This window comes from Zonotrichia albicollis, chromosome 29 (genome assembly GCF_047830755.1).
Source record: "Zonotrichia albicollis isolate bZonAlb1 chromosome 29, bZonAlb1.hap1, whole genome shotgun sequence".
Classification (NCBI taxonomy): domain Eukaryota; kingdom Metazoa; phylum Chordata; class Aves; order Passeriformes; family Passerellidae; genus Zonotrichia; species Zonotrichia albicollis.
This window is the reverse complement of record NC_133847.1, coordinates 4,994,724-5,008,004: the sequence shown is the minus strand read 5'-3', so window position 1 is coordinate 5,008,004 and position 13,281 is coordinate 4,994,724. Positions and strand designations below refer to the sequence as shown.

The window sequence follows — 13,281 nt, the reverse complement described above, 5'->3', positions numbered from 1 at the left end:
GGGATGGATTCCTGGAGAAGCTGTGGCCTTTGCTGGGGTTTGATGGTGAAACAAATGCAGAGGAGCCATCGGGCTCTGAGCCCCTCGTGGTGTTGGGGATGGCTGAGGGTGGCTCTGTCCCCCTGTCACCCTCTGGAGCTGCAGCAGGAACAAAAACAGAGCTGGGGAGGGAAAGTCACAGCTCTGTGGGGATGGAAGGAGGAGGAAAAGCAGCAGCCGGGCCTGGATCCCTGGGAATTCCAGGGATGGAGCAACCTGGCACAGTGCAAAGGGGCACAGTGATGTTGGCTTGGAATTCCCAGCTGTAAATCCCAATTTGCATCTCTAATTGGATAAAAAATGGATAATCAACATTTCTGTGCTGCTGGGAAAAGCCTTGGAGTGACCAGACTGGGATAAACTGGGATAAACTGGGATAAACTGGGACAAGGATGGAGAGGCTCACCTGAGCAGGCCAGACCTGGCCCTGTGCAATCCCTGCCTAATTAGCACCTTCATTAAGCAGGTGAAATTAGGAGGAGCTCGGTGCCAGGACACTGAGGTGACACAGCTGATCCTGTTCCCCTCCTCCTCACCCATTCCAGCTACTTTTAATCCATTTATTTTTGCTTGTGAGCTGTTAATTTCCATGTATTTTTATCCCAAATTTCACTATTTTAAAGCCAACACCCACCCACCCAATCTGCTGCAAAACCATCTGCATTTAAGAGCTGAATTTAAAACTCAGGGTCAAAAATCCAACTCCCCCAACCACCTAAATTCAGGTTTTATTTGCCCAAAATTCACTTTTGAGTGCTTTTTTACAGCACTGAAGGAACTCAACCTCCAGTCCTCAAATCCTGAATTTGAGATTAATTTGTGCTGCTCCTACCTGGAGTCTGCCGGGGTTAAAAATAGAGGGAGGAGAGGGAGAATTTAGCATGGTGTGAAAAAAAACCTGGGAATTTGGAATTCCAGTTTGGGAATTCAGCTGCTGCTGAGGGCTAAAAAAAGGAGGCAGCAGGAGGAGGGAAGGCCTTGGCACAGAGCGGCTCCTCCTCCTCCTCCTCCTCCTCTTCCCAACCCTTCCCTGGCCCGTGAGTCACGTTCCCCGTTCCCCGTTCCCCGAGGATCCCACCCAGCCCAGTTTTCCTCTCTGGGTGTGAAAGGAGCAGGGAAAAAATCCTGGAATTGCCAGCGAGGAGGGGCTGAGGCCGTGGCAGCTGCTGGGGGATCCCACAGCACCCCCAGCCCCAAAGCTGGGCACAAACGGGGCTGAGTCAGCTGGGACACCATCCCAAACCCCCAAATTGCCAAATTCCCAGATCCCCAAATCCCCAAATTCCTAAATTCCCAAATCACCAAATCCCCAAATTGCCAAATCCTCAAATTGCCAAATTCCCAGATCCCCAAATCGCCAAATTCCTAAATTCCCAAATCACCATATCACCAAATCACCAAATCCCCAAATTGCCAAATCCCCAAATTGCCAAATCCCCAAACCCCAAATTGCCAAATCCCCATATCACCAAATCCCCAAATTGCCAAATCACCAAATCACCATATCACCAAATCCCCAAATTGCCAAATTCCCAGATCCCCAAATCCCCAAATCGCCAAATTCCTAAATTGCCAAATCACCAAATCACCAAATCCCCAAATCCCCAAATTGCCAAATTCCCAAATACCCGAATTCCTAAATTCCCAAATCACCAAATCCCCAAATTCCAAAATCCCCAAATTCCCAAATCACCAAATTGCCAAATTCCCAAATCACCATATCACCAAATCAACAAATCCCCAAATTCCCAAATCCTCAAATTCCCAGATCCCCAAATCGCCAAATTCCTAAATTCCCAAATCACCATATCACCAAATCCCCAAATTCCCAAATCACCATATCACCAAATCAACAAATCCCCAAATCCTCAAATCCCCAAATTGCCAAATTCACAAATCCCCAAGCCCCCAAATCCCCAAATTGCCAAATCACCAAATTCCCAAATTCCAAAATTCCCAAATCACCATTTCACCAAATCCCCAAATTGCCAAATTCCCAAATCCCCAAGCCCCCAAATTCCCAGATCTCCAAATCCCCAAATCCCCAAATTCCCAAATGTCACCGTGGGAGGCTGCAGGGTGGGGATGTGCAGGATGAAATTAGGACAGAATTTGGGCATGGAAAGAGCCTTAAATGCAGATTTTTGGTTAAAAATGGGGATTTTTGGATGGGTGCAGGCACGTGGCACAGCTCTGGTGTGAGGAAATTCTGCTGGCTGGGATCGCCATAATCTGATCATATTGATATTTCATAGTTGTGTATTATTAATATTTGATAACTGGACAATATTGACATTTGATTATTGGATAATGCTGATATTTTATATTAAGATAATATCTGATACTTGGATAATGCTGATATTCGATAATTGTATAATTCTGCTATTTGATTACTGGACAATGCTGATATTTGATAACCGGATAATGCTGATATTTAATAATTGGATAATGCAGATATTTGATAATTGGATAATGCTGATATTTGATAATTGGATAATGCTGATACTTGATAATTGTATAATTCTGCTATTTGATTACTGGAAAATGCTGACATTTGATAATTGGACAATGCTGATATTTGATAATTGGACAATGCTGATATTTAATAATTGGATAATGCTGATACTTGATAGTTGTATAATTCTGCTATTCGATTACTGGAAAATGCTGACATTTGATAATTGGACAATGCTGATATTTGATAACCGGATAATGCTGATATTTGATAATTGGACAATGCTGATATTTGATAATTGGATAATGCTGATATTTAATAATTGGATAATGCTGATATTTGATAATTGGACATTGCTGATATTTAATAACTGGATAATGCTGATACTTGATAATTGTATAATTCTGCTATTTGATTACTGGATAATGCTGATATTTGAAACTGGATAATGCAGATATTTGATAATCGGATAATGCTGATATTTGATAATTGGACAATGCTGATATTTAATAATTGGATAATGCTGATACTTGATAATTGTATAATTCTGCTATTTGATTACTGGACAATGCTGATATTTGAAACTGGATAATGCTGATATTTGATAATTGGATAATGCAGATATTTAATAATTGGATAATGCTGATATTTGAGAATTTGCCCACCAGTCCTGACTCCTGTCCCCTCCTGCAGCAGCTCCAGCCCAAAGCTCCCCCACATTCCCAACCCCACATTCCCAGGGCTCCACAGCTGCTCTGGGAATCTCCAAAATCCTCAATTTGGGGCTGGGAACCGCGGCTGGAGCCGTTCCCAGCCTGAGATGCCTTTCCCAGATAAAAACATTCCCTTTTCCCAAGGGCTGGGATCCCCCTCTGTGGGAAAACTGAGCTCCAATTCCCCCAAAACCTGGGAAAACAAAGAGGTGTCAACTCCCTGAAGGGAGGAAAATCAACATCCAGGAGGGAAGGAGCAAAGGATCAGCAATTCCAGCTTGTTCCCTGTGTTTGCACACTGAGGGTTTCAAAAAATATTTAAACCGATCAAAAATCAGTTTTTAAGTTTCAAGTTTCAGTTTTAAGTGAAAAAAAAAAAAAAGCAGTTTAAAAATCAGTTTTGTGCTGGTGAGCTCAAGTGCAGCAGCTCAGGAGGAAGGAAAAGGTTTCTGACAAACCACAAAACCCTTCCCAGTTTGTTGGGTTTTCCCTGAAAACTTGGGGTTTTCACCCAAATCTCTCATCAGTGATTTCACTTCCAAGAGCTGCAATTTCCTCAGCTTTTCCCAGCTTTTACCTCTGCCAGGCAGCGTTTCCTATTTCCCCCAAAAAGGTTCAGCTGAGCCCTCCCCAAATGAGCATTTTGTGCTTTGGCAGCTCTGAACTTCTCAGAATTCTGACAAATCCCCCTGAGCTCGGAGAGCACGAGAGCCTTGCTGGGAAACAAATCCCCAAACCAACCCCAAACCCAGGGATTTGGGGTTTTTTTATGGATGGGGGATGTTTGGTGGGGGAGGATTTTATGGATTTGTGTGGATTTAGGAGGATTTGCTCCTCGGTTTGGGGGGCAGACAAGGGAAAACTTCCTGCAGCTGGAATGGGATGTGTGGGGGTGTTTATTGGGATGATCTGTGGTTTATTGGGATGATCTGTTGTTTATTGGGATGATCTGGAGTTTATTGGGATGATCTGGTGTTTATTTGGATGATCCTGTTGTTTATTGGGATGATCTGGTGTTTATTGGGATGATCTGGAGTTTATTGGGATGATCTGGTGTTTATTTGGATGATCCTGGGCTTTATTTGGATGATCTGTTGTTTATTGGAATGATCTGTTGTTTATTGGGATGACCTGGTGTTTATGGGGATGATCCTGGGGTTTATTTGGATGATCTGGTGTTTATTTGGTGTTTATTGGGATGATCCTGGTGTTTATTGGGGGCGATCCTGGTGTTTATTTGGATGATCTGTGGTTTATTGGGAAGATCCTGGTGTTTATTGGGATGATCCTGGTGTTTATTTGGTGTTTATAGGGATGATCTGGGGTTTATTGGGATGATCTGGTGTTTATTGAGATGATCCTGGTGTTTATTTGGTGTTTATTGGGATGATCCTGGTGTTTATTTGGTGTTTATTGGGATGATCTGGTGTTTATTGGGAAGATCCTGGTGTTTATTGGGAAGATCCTGGTGTTTATTGGGATGATCCTGGTGTTTATTGGGATGATCTGGTGTTTATTTGGTGTTTATTGGGATGATCTGGTGTTTATTGGGATGATCTGGTGTTTATTTGGTGTTTATTGGGATGATCCTGGTGTTTATTTGGATGATCCTGGTGTTTATTTGGTGTTTATTGGGATGATCTGGTGTTTATTTGGAAGATCTGAAGATCTGGTGTTTATTGGGATGATCCTGGTGTTTATTTGGTGTTTATTGGGATGATCCTGGTGTTTATTTGGTGTTTATTGGGACAATCCTGGTGTTTATTGGGATGATCCCGGTGTTTATTGGGATGATCCTGGTGTTTATTTGGTGTTTATGGGGATGATCTGGTGTTTATTTGGTGTTTATTGGGATGATCCTGGTGTTTATTGGGGCGATCCTGGTGTTTATTGGGATGATCCTGGTGTTTATTTGGTGTTTATTTGGGACCATCCTGGTGTTTATTGGGATGATCCTGGTGTTTATTTGGTGTTTATTGGGACGATCTGGTGTTTATGGGGATGATCTGGTGTTTATTTGGTGTTTATTGGGACGATCTGGTGTTTATGGGGATGATCTGGTGTTTATTTGGTGTTTATTGGGACGATCCTGGTGTTTATTTGGGATGATCTGGTGTTTATTTGGTGTTTTTCGGGATGATCCTGGTGTTTATTTGGTGTTTATTGGGACGATCTGGCGTTTACTGAGGATGATCCTGGTGTTTATTGGGATGATCCCGGTGTTTCCCACCATTCCCAGGGAAAGGTTGGGTGACTCAGGCTGGCAAAGGCGATCCTTTGTCCTGCCCACATCTCCCCCAAACAAACCCCAGGGGTTTCCTCAGCTGCTGGAGGGAAATTTGGGGCTGGCAAAGCCGTGTGGGGGCAGTGAAGGCTCCTGGGTGTGCAGGTGCAGCGTGGGAGGGCAGGAAGGACAAACCCCAGCGTGAGTCAGCTCCTCCCTTATCTCCCATCTCTGAGCAGAAAAGGGCAAAGCAGCAAAACCGAGCTCAGCTGAGCTGGGAAAGATCCCCAGGACTGCTGGGAACTGCAGGCAGGGCTTGGATTTGGGATTTTCCTGCTGCCAGAGAGGAAAATCTGGCAGAGATGAGGGGAAATTGGGATGCAGCTGCGAACAAAGGCGGCGCCGTGAGCGTGGAAATGGAAATGGGGGATGCAGATCGCCCCAAAAAACAGAATTTCCAGCAGGAAAACACAGATCACAGTGGGATTGAGGGTCCCACCTAGGAAAAGACAGAATCACAGTTCCCATGGTGGGAAATGAGGGCCCCACCCTGATCAGAGTTTCCCTCCTGGCTCTGTTTGGGGGAATTCCTCCTGTTCTTCATATTTCCTCCTAAAAATGGGGCAAACATCTTTCCTTCTCCTCATTCCCCCAAAAATGGGGCAAAACTTCTCCTTCTCCTCATTCTCTCCCAAAAATGAGGGAAGCACCTCCTATCCTTCATATTCCCCCTCAAAATATTAGATAAACATCTCTCCCTCTCCTCATTCCCACCAAAAATGGGGAAAAATTCTCTCCTTCTCCTCATTTCCCCCCAAAAATGAGGGAAGCACCTCCTATCCTTCATATTCCCCCTCAAAATATTAAATAAACATCTCTCCTTCTCCTCATTCCCACCAAAAATGAGACAAACACCTCTCCTTCTCTTCATTCCCTCCCAAAAATGGGGAAAAATTCTCTCCCTCTCCTCATTTACCCTAAAAATGACACAAACACTTCTTCTCTTCATTCCCTCCCAAAAATGGGGCAAACAGCTCCTATCCTTCCAATCCCCCCCAAAAAAATGGGGTAAACTCCTCTCCCTTTCCTCATTCCCTCCCAAAAATGAGGAAAGCACCTCCTGTCCTTCATATTCCCCCTCAAAAAATGAGACAAACATCTCTCCTTCTCCTCATTTCCCCCAAAAAATGGGGCAAAACCTTCTCCTTCTCCTCACTGTCTCCCAAAAATGGGGGAAGCGGCTCCTATCCTTCATATTCCCCCTCAAAATATTAGATAAACATCTCTCCTCCTCCTCATTCCCACCAAAAATGGGGAAAAATTCTCTCCCTCTCCTCATTCCCACCTAAAAATGACACAAACACCTCTCCTCCTAATTTCCTCCAAAAATGGGGCAAACATCTCTCCTTCTCCTCATTCCCTCCCAAAATGAGGCAAAACCTTCTCCTCATTCCCACCAAAAATGGGGAAAACATCTCTCATTCTCCTCATTCCCTCCCAAAAATGAGACAAACACTTCTCCTCCTAATTTCCTCCAAAAATGGGGCAAACATCTTTCCTTCTCCTCATTCCCTCCCAAAAATGAGGGAAGCACCTCCTATCCTTCATATTCCCCCTCAAAATATTAAATAAACATCTCTCCTTCTCCTCATTTTCACCCCAAAATTGGGCAAACATCTCTCCCTCTCCTCATTCACCCTAAAAATGAGACAAACACTTCTTCTCCTCATTCCCTCCCAAAAATGAGGAAAGCACCTCCTGTCCTTCATATTCCCCCTCAAAAAATCAGACAAACACCTCTCCTCCTAATTTCCTCCAAAAATGGGGAAAACATCTTTCCTTCTCCTCATTTCCCCCCAAAAATGGGGGAAGCACCTCCTGTCCTTCATATTCCCCCTCAAAATATTAGATAAACATCTCCCCTCCTCCTCATTTTCACCCCAAAATTGGGCAAACATCTCTCCTTCTCCTCATTCCCACCTAAAAATGAGACAAACACCTCTCCTCCTAATTTCCTCCAAAAATGGGGCAAACATCTTTCCTTCTCCTCATTTCCCTCCAAAAATGGGGCAAAACTTCTCCTTCTCCTCATTCCCCCAAAAAATGGGGGAAACACCTCCTATCCTTCATATTCCCCCTCAAAAAATCAGACAAACACCTCTCCTTCTCCTCATTTTCACCCCAAAATTGGGCAAACATCTCTCCTTCTCCTCAGTCACCCTAAAAATGACACAAACACTTCTTCTCCTCATTCCCTCCCAAAAATGGGGGAAACAGCTCCTATCCTTCCAATCCCCCCCAAAAAAATGGGGTAAACTCCTCTCCCTTTCCTCATTCCCTCCCAAAAATGAGGAAAGCACCTCCTATCCTTCATATTCCCCCTCAAAATATTAGATAAACATCTCTCCTCCTCCTCATTCCCACCAAAAATGGGGAAAAATTCTCTCCCTCTCCTCATTTTCACCCCAAAATTGGGCAAACATCTCTCCCTCTCCTCATTCACCCTAAAAATGAGACAAACACTTCTTCTCCTCATTCCCTCCCAAAAATGAGGAAAGCACCTCCTGTCCTTCATATTCCCCCTCAAAAAATCAGACAAACACCTCTCCTCCTAATTTCCTCCAAAAACGGAGCAAACCCCTCTCCCTCTCCCCATTCCCCCCTAAAACCAGGGTGAACACCCCAATTTTTCTCCCCTTTAATCCTTAAAGGATTAACTGTGCCCCTAAACAAACAAACAACACTCAGGAAAAACAGGAGGGATGATGCAATTTAAATCAGAAAAACAACAGATTAATTTTTTTTTTTTTTGCCTTTTTTTGAAAGGCAAGGAATGGAAGAGCAGAGCTGGTACTGAGAGGCCACCACAAAGAAACCACAACAAACTCCTCACCCTGGGCAGGGATTTCTGAGCCAGCCTTCCAAGTGAATTCCCAGAAAATCACGTGGATTCAGGAGCAGAGAGGTTTCCATTGTTTTCCTGGCAGGGCTGAAGCCAATTCCCAACTTTTGGAGCAGCTCAGGAATTCAATTTGAACTCTTTGTGTGCTCCAAGGAGAGATTTGAGGGATGGATTTTAGGGATGGATTTTAAGGATGGATTTTAGGGACTGGAATTTCACATGGATTCAGGAGCAGAAAGGTTTTCAATGTTTTCCCAGCAGGGCCAAGATCCAATTCCCAACTTATGGAGCTGCTCAGGAGCTCAGTCTGAGCTCTTTGTGTGCTCCAAGGAGAGATTTGAGGGATGGATTTTACAATGAGATTTTAGGGATGGATTTCAGGGATGGATTTTAAGGATGGATTTTAGGGACTGAAAGATCACATGGATTCAGGAGCAGGAGGGTTTCCATTGTTTTCCTAGCAGGGCCAAGATCCAATTCCCAACTCCTGGAGCAGCTCAGGAATTCAATCTGAGCTCTTTGTGTGCTCCAAGGAGAGATTTGAGGGATGGATTTTACAGAGAGATTTTAAGGATGGATTTTAGGGACTGAAAGATCATGTGGATTTAGGAGCAGAAAGGTTTCCATTGTTTTCCTGGCAGGGCCAAGAGCCAATTCCCAACTTATGGAGCAGCTCAGTCTGAGCTCTTTGTGTGCTCCAAGAAGAGATTTGAGGGATGGATTTTACAGTGAGATTTTAAGGATGGATTTCAGGGATGGATTTTAGGGACTGGAAGATCACGTGGATTCAGGAGCAGAAAGGTTTCCAATGTTTTCCTGGCAGGGCCAAGATCCAATTCCCAAGTCCTGGAGCAGCTCAGGAATTCAATCTGAACTCTTTGTGTGCTCCAAGGAGAGATTTGAGGGATGGATTTTACAGAGAGATTTTAGGGATGGATTTTAAGGATGGATTTCAGGGATGGATTTTAGGGACTGGAAGATCACATGGATTCAGGAGCAGAAAGGTTTCCATTGTTTTCCTGGCAGGGCCAAAAGCCAATTCCCAAGTTCTGGAGCAGCCCAGGAATTCAATCTGAACTCTTTGTGTGCTCCAAGGAGAGATTTGAGGGATGGATTTTACAGAGAGATTTTAAGGATGGATTTCAGGGATGGATTTTAGGGACTGGAAGATCACGTGGATTCAGGAGCAGAAAGATTTTCAATGTTTTCCTGGCAGGGCTGAGGCCAATTCCCAACTCCTGGAGCAGCTCAGGAATTCAATCTGAATTCTTTGTGTGCTCCAAGGAGAGATTTGAGGGATGGATTTTACAGAGAGATTTTAAGGATGGATTTTAAGGATGGATTTTAGGGATGGATTTTAGGGACTGGAATTTCATGTGGATTTAGGAGCAGAAAGGTTTCCAATGTTTTCCTGGCAGGGCTCAGGGCCAATTCCCAACTTCTGGAGCAGCTCAGGAGCTCAGCCCTGAGCTCTTTGTGTGCTCCAGGTTGGGGCAGGAGAGATTTTAGGGAGAGATTTTACAGACAGAATTTTAAGGATGGATTTTAGGGACTGGAAGATCACGTGGATTCAGGAGCAGAAAGGTTTCCAATGTTTTCCTGGCAGGGCTGAGGCCAATTCCCAACTTATGGAGCAGCTCAGTCTGAGCTCTTTGTGTGCTCCAAGGAGAGATTTGGGGGATGGATTTTACAGACAGATTTAAAGGATGGATTTTAGGGATGGATTTTAGGGACTGAAAGATCACGTGGATTCAGGAGCAGAAAGGTTTCCAATTTTTTCCCGGCAGGGCCAAGATCCAATTCCCAACTTATGGAGCAGCTCAGGAGTTCAGTCTGAGCTCTTTGTGTGCTCCAAGGAGAGATTTGAGGGATGGATTTTACAGAGAGAATTTTAAGGATGGATTTCAGGGATGGATTTTAGGGATGGATTTTAGGGATGGATTTTAGGGACAGAAGCAGCATGGAAGGAAAATTCCTGGGAATTTCAGGATGGTGGAAGAGCCAGAGCAGCACCAACAACTCTGCAGCCACAGGGCTTGAAAAGCTCTTGGAATAAAAAAGGACAGAGTGCAAATGGCACAGAGAGCTCCAAAGGCTCGGGATCATCCCTGGTGATCCAGCCCCAGCCATGAGCAGGCAGGGCAAGGCTGGGTCACTGCACCTTCCCCACTCACAGCTGATTGCAAAAAACACCACGAATTCCGTGCAAAAAATAAATATAAAACACATTTAACAGCACCCAGCAGCAAGAGGCACAACAGGAGCAGAAAAGTTTTTTTATCTGCTCAATTTTCTCTCCTCCTTGCACATCTGGGCAAAAATTCAGGCTGTGATCAGGGGGAAGAAAAGAATTAAAAAAAATATAAAGAATAAAGAATATAAATATAAAGAATATAAAATATAAAGAATTAAAATATAAAGAATTAAAAAAAAATAAATAAAAAATCCTACCTCCAGCTGGAAGGCACCCAAAAGCTTGGGTCTGAAACAGCACCTTATTTAGACAATGTGAGGAATGTTTGGGGATTTGCATAATGGGTGTCTGTCTGTCCGTGCTTACCTAAGGGCGCAGGAATGCTGTCTGTCTGTCTGTCAGTCTGTCCAGACTGCGGGGTTGGATCCAGGGAATCTCCCAGCCAGGAATAACACGGGCAGCAGGGGCAGGTGCTGCCACCTGCTGGTGGCACCCTGAGGTTGGGCAGCAAATTTGATTTTTGGGGTGATTTTTTGGGCGTTGGGGTTGTGGTGAAGAGATGAAATCAGGGTGAAAATCCATCCTCATCATCCTCATCCAAAAAACCTCACTGCTCCTGGTGGCCCTGCAGAGCCTCACCCTGCTCTGCTGCTGGTTCTATTTTTAATTAAAGCGTTTTTGATGAAGTTTCCATAGAAATAATGAGATTTCCATAGATAATATATATCTATATATTATCTATATATCTATATCTATATCTCTATATATATATATATTATATATATATATATATATATTATCTATATATATATCTATATATATTATATATATATATTATATATATATATATATATCTATATTATATATCTATATCTATATCTATATCTATATATATATATCTATATATATATCTATATATATTATATATATATGTATATATTATATATATCTATATATTATATATAATATATATCTATATATTATAATATATATCTATATAAATGAAGCGTTTCCATAGAAATAATGATTTTTTTGGCTTTGGGGTTGTGGTGAAGAGATGAAATCAGGGTGAAAATCCATCCTCATCATCCTCATCCCAAAAACCTCACTGCTCCTGGTGGCCCTGCAGAGCCTCACCCTGCTCTGCTGCTGGTTCTATTTTTAATTATTTAATTAAAGCGTTTTGATGAAGTTTCCATAGAAATAATGAGATTTCCATAGATAATATGTATCTATATATTATCTATATAAATGTATATCTATATATATCTATATATTATCTATATATTATCTATATATATATCTATATCTATATATCTATATATATATATCGATCTATATATCTATATATATATTATATATATGTATATATTATATATATATCTATATCTATATCTATATATATATCTATATATATATATCTATCTATATATATCTATATATATTATATATATGTATATATTATATATATATATCTATATATTATATATAATATATATCTATATATTATAATATATATCTATATAAATAAAGCGTTTCCATAGAAATAATGAGATTTCCATAGATAATATATATCTATATATTATCTATATATATATCTTTATATATTATATATATATGTAGATATTATATATATATCTATATATTATATATAATATATATCTATATATTATAATCTATATCTATATAAATAAAGCGTTTCCATAAAAATAATGAGATTAAAGCTAATTAATAAATAATAAAAGCCAAGCCTCACACGCGCGGCCCACGCGCGCCCTCTGCAGGCCGCACTAAGGAACTGCAGGCAAGGAAATCCTGGAGGGTTTTTCCCTCTAAAAAATGGGATTTTAAGGGATTTTTCACCAAAAAATGTACAAAATCAGCTCATTTCCATCTCCTAAAGCCGGGGAAAGGCAGAGCTCTGGATGCACCTGGATCTCAGCTCTTTGGGTGAGCCAGCAACCACTCATCATCATCATCATCATCATCATCATCATCATCATCATCATCATCATCCTCATCACCTCAATGTCCTTTTGTCCCAAAGTTTGGTCTCCTGTGGGGAGATCAAACCTCTCTCAAATCCACAGAGGGTTCATCCTCCTGCCCTTTGAATTCCCAAAGTTATTCCAACAAAATTCCAACAAAATTCCAACAAAATTCCAACAAAATTCCAACAAAATTCCAACACAAAAATCCCTGAGGATGATCCAGCCCTGGGACAACACGGGCACAATTCCCAGCTCTGGGTTTGTCACCTCCAAACAACCCCAAAACAGCCTCAAACTACCCCAAAAAAACCCAAAAAAATCCAAATAACCCCAAAAAAGCATCAAACAAGCCCAAATAACCCCAAAAAACCCAAAAAAACCAAATAACCCCCAAAAAAACCAAATAACCCAAATAACCCCAAAAAACCCAAATAACCCCAAAAAAACCCAAAAAACCCAAAAAAACCCCAAATAACCCCAAAAAACCCAAATAACCCCAAATAACCCTAAAAAACCCAAATAACCCCAAAAAAAACCAAATAACCCCAAACAACCCTAAAAAATACCCCAAACAACCCCAAAACAGCCTCAAACTACCCCAAAAAAACCCAAAAAAATCCAAATAACCCCAAAAAAGCATCAAACAAGCCCAAATAACCCCAAAAAAACCCAAATAACCCCAAAAAACCCAAATAAACCCAAAAAAACATCAAACAAGCCCAAATAACCCCAAAAAAACCAAAAAACCCAAAAAACCAAAAAA

The 13,281-nt window shown here is 41.8% G+C and overlaps 1 protein-coding gene across 2 annotated transcripts in view; it reads right to left on the bottom strand.

Moving 5' to 3' along the window:
• Positions 1 to 13,281, bottom strand: part of GNG7 (G protein subunit gamma 7) — a 39,820-nt gene that overhangs the window by 17,449 nt on the left and 9,090 nt on the right. Inside the window, exon 1 of one of the 2 annotated variants that reach the window (XM_074528827.1) lies at positions 10,894 to 11,021. The exons of the other annotated variant lie outside the window; for it this stretch is intronic. The gene's annotated coding sequence lies outside the window, so the exon portion shown is untranslated. Of the gene's footprint in view, positions 1 to 10,893; positions 11,022 to 13,281 lie in introns of those variants that run through there. 2 annotated transcript variants of the gene reach the window in all.